General features: G+C 27.8%; 1 protein-coding gene and 1 long non-coding RNA gene across 5 annotated transcripts in view; one reads left to right on the forward strand and one right to left on the reverse strand.

Annotated features, from left to right (window-relative positions):
• Positions 1–14,875, forward strand: part of LOC147807748 (uncharacterized) — a 371,001-nt gene that overhangs the window by 66,891 nt on the left and 289,235 nt on the right. The gene's annotated exons all lie outside the window — the stretch shown is intronic.
• The window catches only part of LOC107445619 (netrin receptor UNC5C), a 169,067-nt gene that overhangs the window by 21,296 nt on the left and 132,896 nt on the right, over positions 1–14,875 (reverse strand). The gene's annotated exons all lie outside the window — the stretch shown is intronic.

Raw genomic sequence — 14,875 nt, forward strand, 5'->3', positions numbered from 1 at the left:
GAGGTTTTATGGTACAGATAAACATTCTAATAACCACTGATAAGGTTAGTGGAATTTTAACGATATCCATCAGCAATTTATTGCGTTATGTCTTTCCTTTGATGAAATATTACTCGTAATCCAAATGGGTATCATAAAGCAGAATGATATAAACTATCATCGAATCACGAAGAAAAAAAATCTTTTGCTATTTTTATCAAGAAAAATCAAAAGAATTCGTATCGTTACTGCACAGTTTATGATCAGGATAATAAAGGAATAGGGTTAGTCATCTAATATTATAAAATATTCTACAATATATTGAGCATAATCATCAATATTTTAACAACAGCTCATCAATTTATCTACCATTATCGTAAAAACTAAAGAAAAGCACTTAATATTCTCCATTAACTGCTCAAACTCAAAAAACTGGATGTAAAAAAAAGAAGAAAAACTATCGTTTTCATATTAGAAAGCCTTCATCATCCAATCATTTCCTTTTTAACTTCAATAAATCGACTTATCACGGCAAAGATCAAATGCGTGTTTTAGAGCTAAAAAAGAAACGTGGATTTAAATTTTTAATTTTAAAGGATGATGATTGATGATATAAAATAAAAGAACTGATTTATAAATCACTTACAGCTGTCAAGATCAGAATTTTTTAAAATTTAAGATTTGAGGTTAAGCGATATGAAAGAGGAAATACTCTTTGTCACTTCTCCTTCCTTTTTTTCCCTTCAAATAAATAGAATATTTCAAAATATTTATCGCTGACGGGATTCTTTGTAAATTTTAATTTTATGAGACAATAAGCTATTCATGGTAGAATATTTTAATATAGTTATCAAAAATCGGGTCTTTTTCAAGAAGAAGATACCATTCATTTGAAAAAAATATTTTCAAAAAGGATAATATTCTTTGAAACGATAATATGTTTCAAATCATAAATATTGAAATAAATTTTTTTATTCTTTTATAAATCACTATGTTTCTTAAGTCGACAAAATGAAAATTTTTAAAACAACCTTTTACTTGTTGACTAAAACGGGAAAATAATTTTACTTTTGTCAGATCTAAAACGAAAAGTTTTTTTTTTTCTTTTTATGTTTTAGTTAAATGCACTGTAGAAAATTCCCGAAAAATCTCGGTATTACCGGCATTTTGGGTGCATCATTCGTAAAATCAATTTTATCATGTTTTATCAATTAATCAATTTATCTGTACCATTTATCTGTACCATTTTATCAATTTTATCATGAAAAGTTTTTCTTTTTCTTTTTATGTTTTAGTTAAATGCACTGTAGAAAATTCCCGAAAAATCTCGGTATTACCGGCATTTTGGGTGCATCATTCGTAAAATCAATTTTATCATACGGTACAATATATATCATAATTTTTACAATAATATTCAATTAAATTCACTCCGAGATTTTACGGTAATTATTACTGTAAAAATTGTGGTGCATCAGATTTTTTGTTTGATCTGGAATTTTTGCAGGGAAACATCAAAAGGTAGAAATAATTCAAAATTATACCTGAAATTGCGATAAGAACGATTTATTACACTGTTTTGCTGATAGCAATATTTCATATTAATTTTAAACCAAAGATTTCTAATTAGGGATGTTAAAAATAATTCTAAATGCTATTTTACATACTTCGGCGTAAACATTAAAAAAAATTGTTATTCAATAATTAAAGTATTTTTCATTGAATTAAATATTTGTTCGATATTTACCCCACTTTAAACTAGCAAATGGATTTTAGATAATTACACAAAACTCATACCAACTTGTAACAAATAATAAATTAATTAAATTCGAAGATTTCACGTCAGGGTCTTCTTTTGCTGATTACGCTGAGAAAGAACCTCTTGAACAACATTTTAAGAGAACTAATTAATCGCCAAAGGCTATAAAATTTATCGAAGGGGATTTCTTTTTTCGCGCCTTGCTTCCAGCCTATTAACAGCAAATTGCCTCTGTAATGTTTTCAACTCTTTGGCACCTCATAAATGTGCCGTAAATTTTATTGGCAGTAACGCTTTCCTAAGATGCTTTTCGGAGTTTAAAATTGGTATTTCGTTTGTAATCTGGATTAACTAAGACTCAATATTATTCTTTTTCGAATGTACTGTTACAGAATGATTATGGGATTTAAAATGCTGTCATTTGCAACCTGTTTTCTTAGAGGAAAGTTTTATGTTTCTAAGAAAGATTGTTCGTAGCTACACAGTAAGAATAAATTTTTTATTCATTCATGAAATGCAATAGGACTTTCAAGGAGATTTGTTTACGTTGTTACTCAACATTATCATAATTCCTAAAAAATAAAGCAAAAAAGTTTAAATCTGGTTATTAATTTGCTCGTTATTTTTTTTCATACACTGCTAGAAATTTTTTGATGAAAATGGTTAAATAGCAATTCATTTAATTGCTATATTATCATATTCAACAAAAACAGTCGAATAACCATAAAAAAGATTATATTCAAACTGTTAAGTGTGGCCAACTAGGCCCATGACCACTAGGCCCACCTTTTTGAAGGCATTTTTGCCATACAGCTCAGAACATGCTACAGCTGAGAGAGCCAGTCGGTCAATCTCATGACCCACTGAACAGGGGTTCGAACTCCAACATTGATACCACAATATTTCTTCCATTCCTTCAATACATAAAAAGTTTCTAGAATCCTGCACTCCTCAATTGGTGATCCTGGACTATTAGAATGCAAAACTATCATTCACGCATAAATCGCACAACACCTTTCAAAGCATAAATTAAAAATTTTAACCCCTGAAGTTAAAAGTTTAACCCTTTAGGTCTCTGCTCATTATTATTTTCACTCCTAAAATATCACTACTATTTTGATCAACAAAAAAATATATCACAACTATGATAATATGTATAATTAACTATGTTTTAGTTGAATTTATGAACTGTTACAATTTACCCCGTTAGGGGGGACAATTGTAACAAGTCCACGACTGTCAAAAATTGTTAATAACTAATATAATAACATTTAAAATAAGGTATTTATTTTTTCCAGTAGAGGATAGTCTACTTTACTCGTCTGTCAATTAATATTAATAATATATTGGATTTTTTGTTAGTTAAAAATAGTTAAGTAAAAACTGTTACAATTGACCCCACTCTCCCCTATACTTTATGGTAAATACTTTAAATTTTGTATCATTACTAGGTTACTGTCGTAAAAGTACGTATATTAAACTAAATCAATGATTTATAAATTTAGAAACTGCTTATAGAACTACTTAAAGTATTCTTTAAAAGGTAATTCTTTTACCCAACGGCTCATTTTAATTAATTGTTTAAATTATTTTTCTCTTATGTAAAACGAAATGTTGTTTAAAGTGCTATTTACTTAAAGTATTATTAAGAATATTATTTAAAGTATCATCATTTTGAAAGTGTTGTTTCAACTATTATTCTTTGATTTAAAAAGTCATAAAAGTATTTTCAAAATATTTTTGAAGTTACATTCTAGAATTGAAATGTTTATTTGAAATACGTGTAATTACTTTACCCTAATATCACTTTAAGCATTGTTTATGTAGGCATTGTTTAAGCACTGTTGTAAATGTCATATCAAAAAATTTTTTTCACTTAAAAAGTAATTTAAAATACTGTTTAACCGTCCCTTTTCTGAAGTAAAAATGTAACTAAGATAATAAAAATTATAGTAAAAAGTGTCTTTCTTTTGCTTAAGTTTTCATTAAATGTAGTGTTTAAAGATGTCATTTTTTAATGAACATAAAATTTTAAGCACTTTTCAAAATATAACTTTTTTTAAAGTAAAATTTAAAATATTGTTCAAAAAATCATTATTTTAATAACGTATCATTTTTTCATTTAAAATACTATTTACAGTAACGCTTAAAGATGTCATTCTTATTTAAATTCATTAAAAATATTTCTAGAAACATTATTCCTTTCTTTAAAGTATTAATGACATATTTTTCCTTAATTTATAGAAATACTTTATGAGAATCAAATTACACAGTAAAATAATTTTTAAAATTTTTTTAAAGCCGAATAAAGTTTAAACATGCTTAGCAAACATCATACTGCATTAAAAGTAGTGTTTAAAGGTGTCATTTTTAGTGAACGTGAAATTTAAGAAATTGTTTGAAAAATCACATTATTTTAATAACGTATTATTCTTTCATTTAAAATGCTATTTACAGTAATGTTTAAAAATGTCATTCTTATTTAAATTCCTTAAAAATATTTCTTGAAACATTATTCTTTTCTTTAAAGTATTATTTACGTACTTTTAAATTTATGGAATTACTTTATCAGAACCAAATTACGCAGTGAAAATATCAAGTGTGCTTAGCTTTTTTAAAGCCGAATAAAGTTTAAACATGCTTATCAAACTTCATACTTCCTTTTCAGTATTTGTCAATTGCGATAAATAGTTTTTAATAATTTTTGAATAAAATTATTTAAAACAATCTTTTAGATATCACATTTAGAGAGAGGCCACGCTAAAAATATTCATCCCGTAACCGAAAAGAAAAATCATAATTATAAAAATAGGTATATTTAGAAGCACTTGCAGACGGAACGAAGCCACTATTTTTCATTTAGGTAATAATTACGGAATAGTTATTAATCATTAAACATTTACTTGGTAACCAAACAAAACTTACAGTAAAAAGTCATTCAGGTAAAAAGGGCGTTTCACTATTAAAAATAAAAATCCAAGGACTTAATTATACTCGATCACGCCTTGAAATCTCTCAAAACCATTATGTATGGTTTAGACTTAAAAATAGAATCATACTAATCATTTTTTGAGTATTAAATCCTGGAACTCCTGCTTGAGACTACATTTAATGGAAATTTGATAAAATTAATTTAAAAATATTTATTTTAAAATTGTAATTTTAATGATATAAAAAATACTCCCGAGATGATAAATAAATCTTTTTTTTTCTTCAAGCAATTCGATTTAATTCAACAATTTGATTTGCTTGATTTAAATTGTTCTAAATTGCATTAAAGTATTATAAATAAAATCAAACATATACGAAAAAATATATTTCAGCATACATTTTGTAATTTAGATTCGCAAATAATAAAATATTTCACAGTAATTTGCAGAAAATTAGAATCACAACTGGCACTTTAGAAATACCCTTTCCTTTTTAAAATTTGTTTTAGATATTTTCAATTAATATTGCAATTTATTTTCATTGTATAATTGGTATGCAAATAATTGCTGACTTAAAAAAATCTATCTTTACTTGCCTAAATGCAAATTTTATTTGATTAGTAAGCACATCAGATAAGATCGGTTATATATATATATATATATATGCATAATAATAATAAAAAAAGTTATATTGAAATAAGTTTTAAGCGAAATTTCTTCTATATGTTTTTTTTCATTTAAAAAAAGAATAAATTAAAAGTAAATTTAAAAACATATTTTTCATACTTTAAAATAAGCAATTATTATTGATTCTGTATCTATTTTATAATATACTGATGGTCAAAATTATATATTTTTTTTATCCAAACATTCTGACCTGACTGGAATTTTTTTAAATGAATTTTTATTGATAAAAATATTCCGTGTCCTGAAATTTAACACTGTCTGCGTGTTCTGGGTGTAAATTCCTTCCAAAAGAAGTTTCTACATCAGGGGAGGTTGTATGAATGGGCTGATGTCCAATCTTTTCTTCCGACCCCCATCATTTATGTCAGCTGACCATCGTATACTATCCCCTTTCCCTTCTGAGATTATCTAGTCGTATAAGGCCGATTTCAGAGAACCAAAACCACACAGCGCAAGAGAGATATAGCAAGCAACTGAAGTGAGTTATTTAACTTCATTAGTATCATTACATCGAATTTTGGTATCATGTGAAACTGAATAATAATTCTATAAGAAATTTTAATTATGCATGTTTAGAATTTTTTTAAATTATATAATTAACGATTGGAATTAAATAAATTTTTACCTTCCTTGTTGGGTAAGTGATTCATTTTATTACGACATCTCATTTTATTAATTCGGTATAATTTCAAATTTTTACGGATATGGTTATTAAATGCGAATATATATATATGCGAACATTATCCGTAAATTAATGCAATTATTTCAATTTTACATTTAAAATTTTTCAGTGTAGCAAGTGCAAATTGAAACCTGCTTCTCCTGGACACACATCCTTGATTGTCTGGAATTTTCCTTGGTGGACATTCTCTTGCGACTTATTTTAGTTTGGAAATTAGCCAGACAGTTTGGTCACATGAATTTGATATAGCGGAGTTTATATTGTGAAGTATTGAGAACAACAACAAAATTTTTCAATTATCTGACATCTCGAATTTAAAAATTAGCTGGAAGCCAGATAATAAACTGGAATTGCGGTATGTTTTAAAACCGATAATTGTTGTTAAATTATTTTATAGGGGTTTATATTTAAGGGCTTCAAGAAATTAAAATTTGTAACTTTTGAATTCATAATTGCTGTTAAATTATTTTAAACAGATAACCTTCAAGAGGATGCCATACCATGGGAGAAAGTCTTCGTAGCAAATTCTCCTTTGCTTCCGTAACTAATTTAAAATTTGAAGTATAGAAAAAGTGAGCTCATGCATTTCTAAAGTAAGCCATGGATTTTCAAATACGGAAAATAAATTCTTAGTATCTCAAAATGAAAATGATTTATGAGAAGATAATTTAGGATTAAGCAGTGGAGAAGTTCTTGTTCAATAGTTTGTTTACATTTTGATATTTTGAAAAGAAATTTCAGCAATTAAAACTTCATGGCTTACTCTAGATTTGCTTGAACTAAATTTTTCTTTATTTTAAATTAGTAATGGAGGTGGAAAAGAAGTGCGAAGAAAAGTTTCTCACGTATAGGTGTCCTCGTGAAAATTTCAAGAAATTGAAATTGAAAGGTTTTGAAATTCACAATTGCTGTTAAATTATTTTAAACAGCTTAATATTTAAGGGTTTCAAGAAATTGAAATTATAAGGTTTTGAATTCATAATTATTGTTAAATTATTTCGGAAAGCTTTACACTTAAATCACTTCAAGAAACTGAAATTTTAAACCTCTTAATTAAGTAATTATCCGTAAATTAATTTGATCCTTTAAATTTAGCGAATTCAAAATTTAAACATTCTAATATTTCTGTATGATAGAGGTTTAGATTTTCACATTGACTTTGAAATTATACCGATAAACAGACAAAAAATTCTGAAATGCGATAGTTAAATTTGAAAACTTCCATAAAAATATACAGACATTGTTTCTTAGTTTACTGTTACCTAGTTGTACTGAGAAATTAAAACTCCAAAAAATGAGCTCTAAAAAATAAATTATGAAGAAAATGCACGAATGTTAAAGTTTATCCCATTTTAAAATTATGTTATGAAATAAAACAAAAAAAAACATAAAGACATTTTGATGACTACATTATTCACATGAAATAGCTTGTATGAGACACTTTTAGGAACATATCATTAGAAAATCTTTGACCATTTAACGAACGTAATTATTTAAGAAAAAAGCTCTAATAAGACTGAACAAAATTTAAATAGAAATATCCAAACGCATGAGTATCATCAGCACAAAATTTGAACTATATTCAAAGAATTTGAAAATCTTTTATAATTTCGCATTTGTGAGTTTTTAATTATTCATTTCAATTTCCGCAACAAAAATTAATACAAATATTGTTTGATATAGTTTGTAAGCAACGCTTTTACGAATGTATTATTTAAGAGGAAAAAACTCGTATTAGACTGCAAATAACTTAAACAGGAATATCCAAATGCATGAGTATCATTAGCCTGAACTTTGAACTTTGTTTAATAAATTTGAAACTCTTTTATTTATACATATTAAAGTTTCTAATAATTTATTTACATTTTCGTAACGAAAATTTACACAAATAAATTTCAAAGAGCATTCAAAATTCATCGAAATATAAGAGTATATTCTATCTTTACCAACAATCTAAACTTAAGAATAAATAATTCATAATCGGCAGCTGTTCAGTTAAAAAGAGAAATAACAGTATCAGGTAAAAATTTAGCAATATTTAGAAATAAAATAATAATAATAATAATAAGTTGAATAGAGACAACGTAACACCCGTAGGAAAGAAAGGAAATATACTATCTTCAGTCTTGCTGATAAAAATAGTGTAAAACGATATTCTTTTGTGGCGAAAATTGAAACCGTTTTTATCCTGTATTTGGATTACGTTCAGCATTTTTTTTCTCTCACAAAAAAGAACTTTTTTTTTAAAAAAAAAAATGCTTAGTAAATTATTTCCTTCCTTTCTTTTTTCAGCTCTTTTCTTTGGGGAATAAATATTTATTACTTTTATTTTGTTTTCCTTTTTTTCTCCCCTGCCTCTTCTTCTAACGTGGATAATCTTTCTAGAAGTACGTGATGTATTTTGAAAAGGGGGTGTTGTATTCCCCCCTTTCGGTAGAATCAGGGAGAGAAATGTTCCGAGTTGTATTGGTTATTGTTTGGAAAAATAAGAATAAGTATTTTGCTTTTTTGAAAGCTTAGAGGCAAATGAGACGATTTTACAATGCCTTTTTTAAGGTGTGAAAAAAAAGGTTTTGAGGTGTTTTGGAGTCAGTAAGAAAACATAGTTACGGGAGCCAAAATTTCAATCGCTATTTTTATTTTTACAATTATGGTAATATAAAATGAAGGCTAACGTATGAAAGAGATGTTAAACATTAATATAGCATTACAAAAGAAAGGTTAGCTATTTAGAAAGAAAATGTTAACATTTATAGTATTACAAAAAGAAGACCATTTTGTAAGCAATTATGTCACTAAAAATAAAGATTTTAACAATGATATGACTATACTAGAAAAAATTCAGCTTCTGAAAAAGGAAGGTCTAAACAATCCTGATAATACAAATCAGAAACTAATTTTCAACAATTATGCTATAAAAAAGAAATATTTTAAGTAACGTTAATATGGCAACACAAAAAGTTGGCATCTCAACAATCATGGTAGAACAAAAGAAAGACTAATTTTTGAAAGAAAAGTTTCAACAATTATGCCTTAAAAAAGTTTTAACAATTATATGGTGCAAAAAAGGAGTTATCTTCTAAAAAAAGAGGGTTTCAACAATCATGGTAATACAGAAGAAAAATTAATTTCCGAAAGAAAAGTTTCAACAATCATGCCCCTTATAAAAGAAAGGTTTTAAAGAAAAAAAAGTGTAGCAGTTATGGTAAAGGAAAGTGATATGATATCTCAAAAAATAGTTTAAGATAGCGATTTATTTTAAATTTTCACAATAAATAACAAAATTTACTAATGAATTTGTTTGGTAGAAAATTGACTGTAAAATAGTATTTATAAAAATGGGAAAAAATTGTTTTTGAAATTTGTTGGTGAAATTTTGATTTTATTTTAAAAAAAGAATTAGATTTAATCTAAAATTTTTAGAACTCATTATAAGCAAGTAGTAATTTTTTGCCTAAAATAATAGAGATTACTCAAACGACTTATAAATACTAAAAAAAGTTTATTACTCATTAAAATTGGCGAATAATTACTAATAAAAATTTATAATATGAAAAAAGGAATGTATTGGTTAAAATCTGATTTAATAAACTGCTTAAAAAGTGTTGTAAAAAAATATAAAAATTTTTTTTTTTGAAAATTTAATACAGAAATTTTGAATCTCTGAAGTCATTATTATAGATTACATTATTGATTATGTTGAATCATCATTATTGCTCACTAAACACTCACTGCCCTAGTATTTTTCTTTTAATCCGTTAGAAAAAAATAAGTTTCTCATTTTAAATTAAAAAAGATCATACTGAAATCTGAAATATTCTATAAAATCTGAAGAAAATGTGACCAGCTATGAAGAAAAGTGACATCGCGAAATAAATAAAAAAAGAATTGACAAATATACAGTCGACAATGTAGTTTTAACATTTGTCGAATGGCATGACATTCGACGCCAATCAAAGTAGAGTTAAAATAAAGCTCTACAACACAATGCAGAACACGGAATAAAAAGGGGATAAAAGAAAGTTCTGAATGTAAGTAGTTCAAAGTTTTCTTCTTATGTGTGAAATCTATTGGACGAAGGAAACGTCCATCAAAAAACTGCCACTTCCATAATTGGTCCATCTTTAAATCATTTCAATGCACTTAAAAATGCACACAAATCTGATTGAATTGTTCTAAAGACGTAATTACAAAGGGAAAAAAGCTTTTGAAACGGTTGGTTTGGTTATGACCTTTATGAACTGCATGTTTGATTCTAAAAATGCATTGGTGAGGGGAAATAGGGTAAAGTCCAGATTATTTTTTTTTTAACCAGAAAATAAAGCATCTCAACTCCAATCACTTCTTCCAACAAGTTATGAAGAAAAAAAATCGTCTGTCTTTAATGGCTGCCTTCAAAAATCCACATCATTATGAAAGAAAACGAAGTGAAGTGAATAGAAGATGAAAAATGAAAAGAAAAAGAAAGTTTCAGAAACTTAAAACGTTCTCCAATTTGCAGGCATATGTAATTGTTTAGTTGAAGGTAGTAATTAGTGTCGAAATGAATAACTTTACCGAAAGAATGAAAGTATTTTTTATTTACCCGGATTCATATTCAAGATATTTTGAACTTAGATTTGTATGAATAGTTTAGTAGGGATGCATATATTAACCATCATGGAAAATAAATGCAACGGAACATAAACTATTAAGAGATAAAATGTTTTCCGATAAATGATTTGAAAGAACTAACGAAGCAAAATAGTGTTCGAGCAAATAAAAAAGTAAGTTTGGGAAATAAAATACACTTTTAACGGTGAAGGAGAATTACCAAATCATACAGAGGTATAGTTAAGTACAAATCATAATGCTCCTTAAAAAAATTCGATAAAAAAAAAATAATGATAAAAAAAAATTCGCTAAGAATGCAGAGAATAGGGAATAACACAAGTATGCAAAATAATTATAAATAAATATATAGTGTATTGCATATTGTACAGATAGAAAAATTGCATTAATATGTGAAATGGATGTAAATAAGTATCTATAGTAATTCAGGATAGTAAAATACTATAAAAAAAGTATGCATAGTTGCCTGCAGGTGAGGAAATAAAATAGCGTAAGTATGTAAGACATAATAAACAAGGAGGAATGTAGTGGGTAAATAAGTATGAAATGGAATGTTGATATAGTATCTGGATTAAAGCCTGAATATACAGGCAACCGAAGTGATCCCAGGTAATATTACAACTGTAATTGCAAGAATTCAAGAAATTTTTGGGATCAAAGTCACTGTTATCGTCTTTGGTAATATCCATTATAAATCAGATAGACCCTTCGAATTTTAAATGGATATCCATAAATGGAACACGCCATCAACAGATAACATTTAAAATAATTTGATAAAAGAAATATTGAATTGACAAACACTTCATGCGGAAAGTGTTAAAATTTAGTAACAACAACAAATTCAAAATAATTTGTTTAAAAACAAGGGTTGATCTGACAATAAAACTGGCTGAACACATTGTGTGGACTTAAAAACGGACAATTAACTTAAATATTTAGAAGCAAATAAATAAAAATGAAAAAAGTTACGCCAATTCGACGAGATTTTTTTCCATCTCGATTAAAATTATTAAAATCAATGAAAAATTCTTAATTTCGGATATTTTTGCAAGCCTAGATAATGCAACATTGAAGTAATGTTGCATTGCATCAAAAAATTGAGTAAACAAATGATCAAAAATTAAATTAATCGTCAAAACGGTGATATTAAAAAATTAGTTTTTTCTTTACATTGACATTGTGCACTACTTTTTTGATTGGCACAGAGGGACCTTGTTAAACATAGACAAGGTTAAACCTGTTAAGAATAACCGTTATAAATTCACAACAGTAAAAAAAAGGCATATTTTTTAGCTAAAAAGTGTTATTTCATTTGATGACAGAGCTCACAAAAAACAGATTTAAAGTCACGTTTTTTGATGGATTTACTTCAAAAAGGGTTATGATTCTTTAAAAAAGAAAAGATTATCTGTACTATTCGGAAAAACTAAAAATAAAGTCTATTCTGAATATTTTATTGGGCTTCCTGTCAAAAGTAATCAGATATTCCAGTTCAGTCTAGGGATGCTGGTATGCAGTATCAGATACTTTCAGTATAAACGCAATACGCATGCGGGTCTTTAGGGTTTGGGGTGGGTGGGCGTAAATGCTGACATCGAGGATTTGACGGATCATTCAACCGCTACAACACAACTCCACTCATTCAACCAGCAACAGCACCCTTGACTGACCAACCGTTGAAATGCTGTGCTTCCAGAACATTTTTTGTTCTATCTTCTTTTCTTTGTGGTTGAACCGAAGAATATGGCCACCATAAAGAGGAGGTTTTAACATTACCAAAAAGGCATTCATATGTGGTCTGTTTTTAGACTATAAGAGATAAATGCGGGGAAAATTACCCACCACCGAACGAAAGATAAAAACAAAAGCTATTCGTCCGGCGATAACTGTAACTGCCCACCGATAGAACTTAGTTCAGAGTGTTCGATGACCGAACCAAAGATTCACTTTCGCATTATTGCTTTGTCAGAGGAAGAATAAAGGGAAAAACAATAGAGGGCGAGTTTCTGATGATGATGATGATGATCACATCATCATCTTTCGAACGGACCAATCACGTATGAGGCTCTTTTTCTACACGTTCCCACATAAGCCGATAAAAAAAGAACATATTATTTTTGTTCCATCTTTTATAAGTTGGGATATATTTCATTGTATCAGCGAAAACAAAACAATATTGGATCAGTAATGATTTCAGGTGTAAATAGTATTAACCTGAGTTATGTCTGAAATTATGCGTTGAGTCTCAAGATATTTTTTCCCTGTTTCTAATTATTCTGCATAATTGTAGTTTAAAAAAGCACTCATATGCTTTTTTTTTTCTAAACATGATTTTAAGCAACATAATAAAAGCTAATTATATCATAAAATAGACACTTATTTAACAAATTTACATGAACTAAATGCTTAGAGGCGTTCAGTTACAATAGAATCCCACTCCATTGTTTTATTTTGTTTCTACGCATTATTTTAAGCTAGAGTATAAAAGCTAACTATTTTGAATCATTACGACTGATCCGTGGTGGCTCAGGTGATAGAGCGTTCGCTTTCCAACGAGGTGAACCGGGTTCGAATCAGAGCGATGGCTGATCGATACGAATTCCACACCCGGCTCGCACCGACTACAGGGCTGACGTAAAATATCCTCAGTGGTAGATATTTTAAGTTAAAAATTTATTTTACGAAAGATGCACTTTTTTCCGTAATTTGATGCGGAATTTTTTACATTGTAAATATTGATTTATATAAAATCAGTATCAAATATACTTTTTCAGGGAGAGGAAGTAGGTGATAAAACTGCATTACATGCTCAGAATAATTTATCCCTGAATCATTTTCTATTTTGTCTCAGCTGTTTCAAGTCGAATAGGGCAGGAAGTACTTCGGTTTTGAATTTGTTCGAATATGGGTTTTTATATACAGAATATTACGGATATTCAATTAATTGACGTGAGAATAAAACCAGGGTAGTTTTGACATTTGAAAAATTAGTTAACTCTGCGCATTCGGGATGTTTCCTACGTACTGCCCTTAACAAATCTGTTTATTTCATCTCACCAAGAATGAAATTTAAAAAAATGCGCACATGGAGATACACAAAGAAAAATTTAGAGGCGGTAAAGAAGCAAAAACATAATATAAACTTTCCCAAATGTAAAGGAGAAAGACGAGCTCGAATAAATCAAAACCTGTTTGATTGCCATGAAAAAGTGAAAAGAGGTAATAGGTGCTTATTAAAAAACAATTTAAACTCCATCAGGCAATCAAACTTGTTTTGATGATTTAAGTCTTCCTTTTCTCAGTAGTGGTGAGTGTTGCGTTTTTGTTTTATTTCCGATAAGCATTCTTTAAATATGTAATTAATATATTTTCACGTTGTAACGCTGTATTGAAAACCACCCACGATTTAAGCAGAAAGAAAATTTCTCAAACTATTATATATTAGCCAGAAAGCTCTTTTTGAATGTATAACATGTTATAAAACTGTCAAGATTAATATCGATTGAACAAGTCTATCACTCAATCTTTTAAGAAGCACTAATGTATGGGAAAATGAAACCTCTGATTTTTTTTCTTCTCCACATTATCAACTACCATCACTAAGTAATACGATCCCAAAGGGAAAAAATTAATAAATAACAGTAATGACAAGAAGGTAGAAAATTGGGGAACCAACTTTTATGAACGCATAAAAAAAGAAACGAAAAGAACAGTTTTTAACAAGCTCTTTTGAAAGCATCGCCAAAGCTTGAAGAGCTTCAATTTGAAATCGATGCAAATGACCGGAAGATAGAACTGCTCTTTTTTTTTTTTTGCATATTTTTTTTTAGTTCATAATTAGACGTTGGAGGTTGAAATGACGTCGTTAAGTATTCTTAAGTGCGCTGTCTTGACGTTATTTCGACGTTGAAAGTCTTCCCCATGATTTTTGGAGAAGAGGAGAAAGAAATAGGTTTTAATTTTGCGTTTAATTTGAAGTTCTTATGAGAAGGGGTAGGAAAAAAAATATGAAGGGTTTGCGTAAAAAAACGCAAGTTTTACTAAATTACGAAACTTTGAAAGAAATAAGTTTAAAAATGCATTTTATATTTTTTTTTAACGTTAAATTGTGTATAAAAGGCAAACTTGTTGTTTTTGAATTTAAAAAAGTAAGAATATTGAAAAAAATTCATACTTTATTAATAAATTTATAAATAATACAAAATTAAATTTAAATGTTAGCTATGTAAA

Source organism: Parasteatoda tepidariorum, chromosome 6 (assembly GCF_982258835.1).
Source record: "Parasteatoda tepidariorum strain Cologne lab strain chromosome 6, Ptep-v5.0, whole genome shotgun sequence".
In the NCBI taxonomy this organism is placed as follows: domain Eukaryota; kingdom Metazoa; phylum Arthropoda; class Arachnida; order Araneae; family Theridiidae; genus Parasteatoda; species Parasteatoda tepidariorum.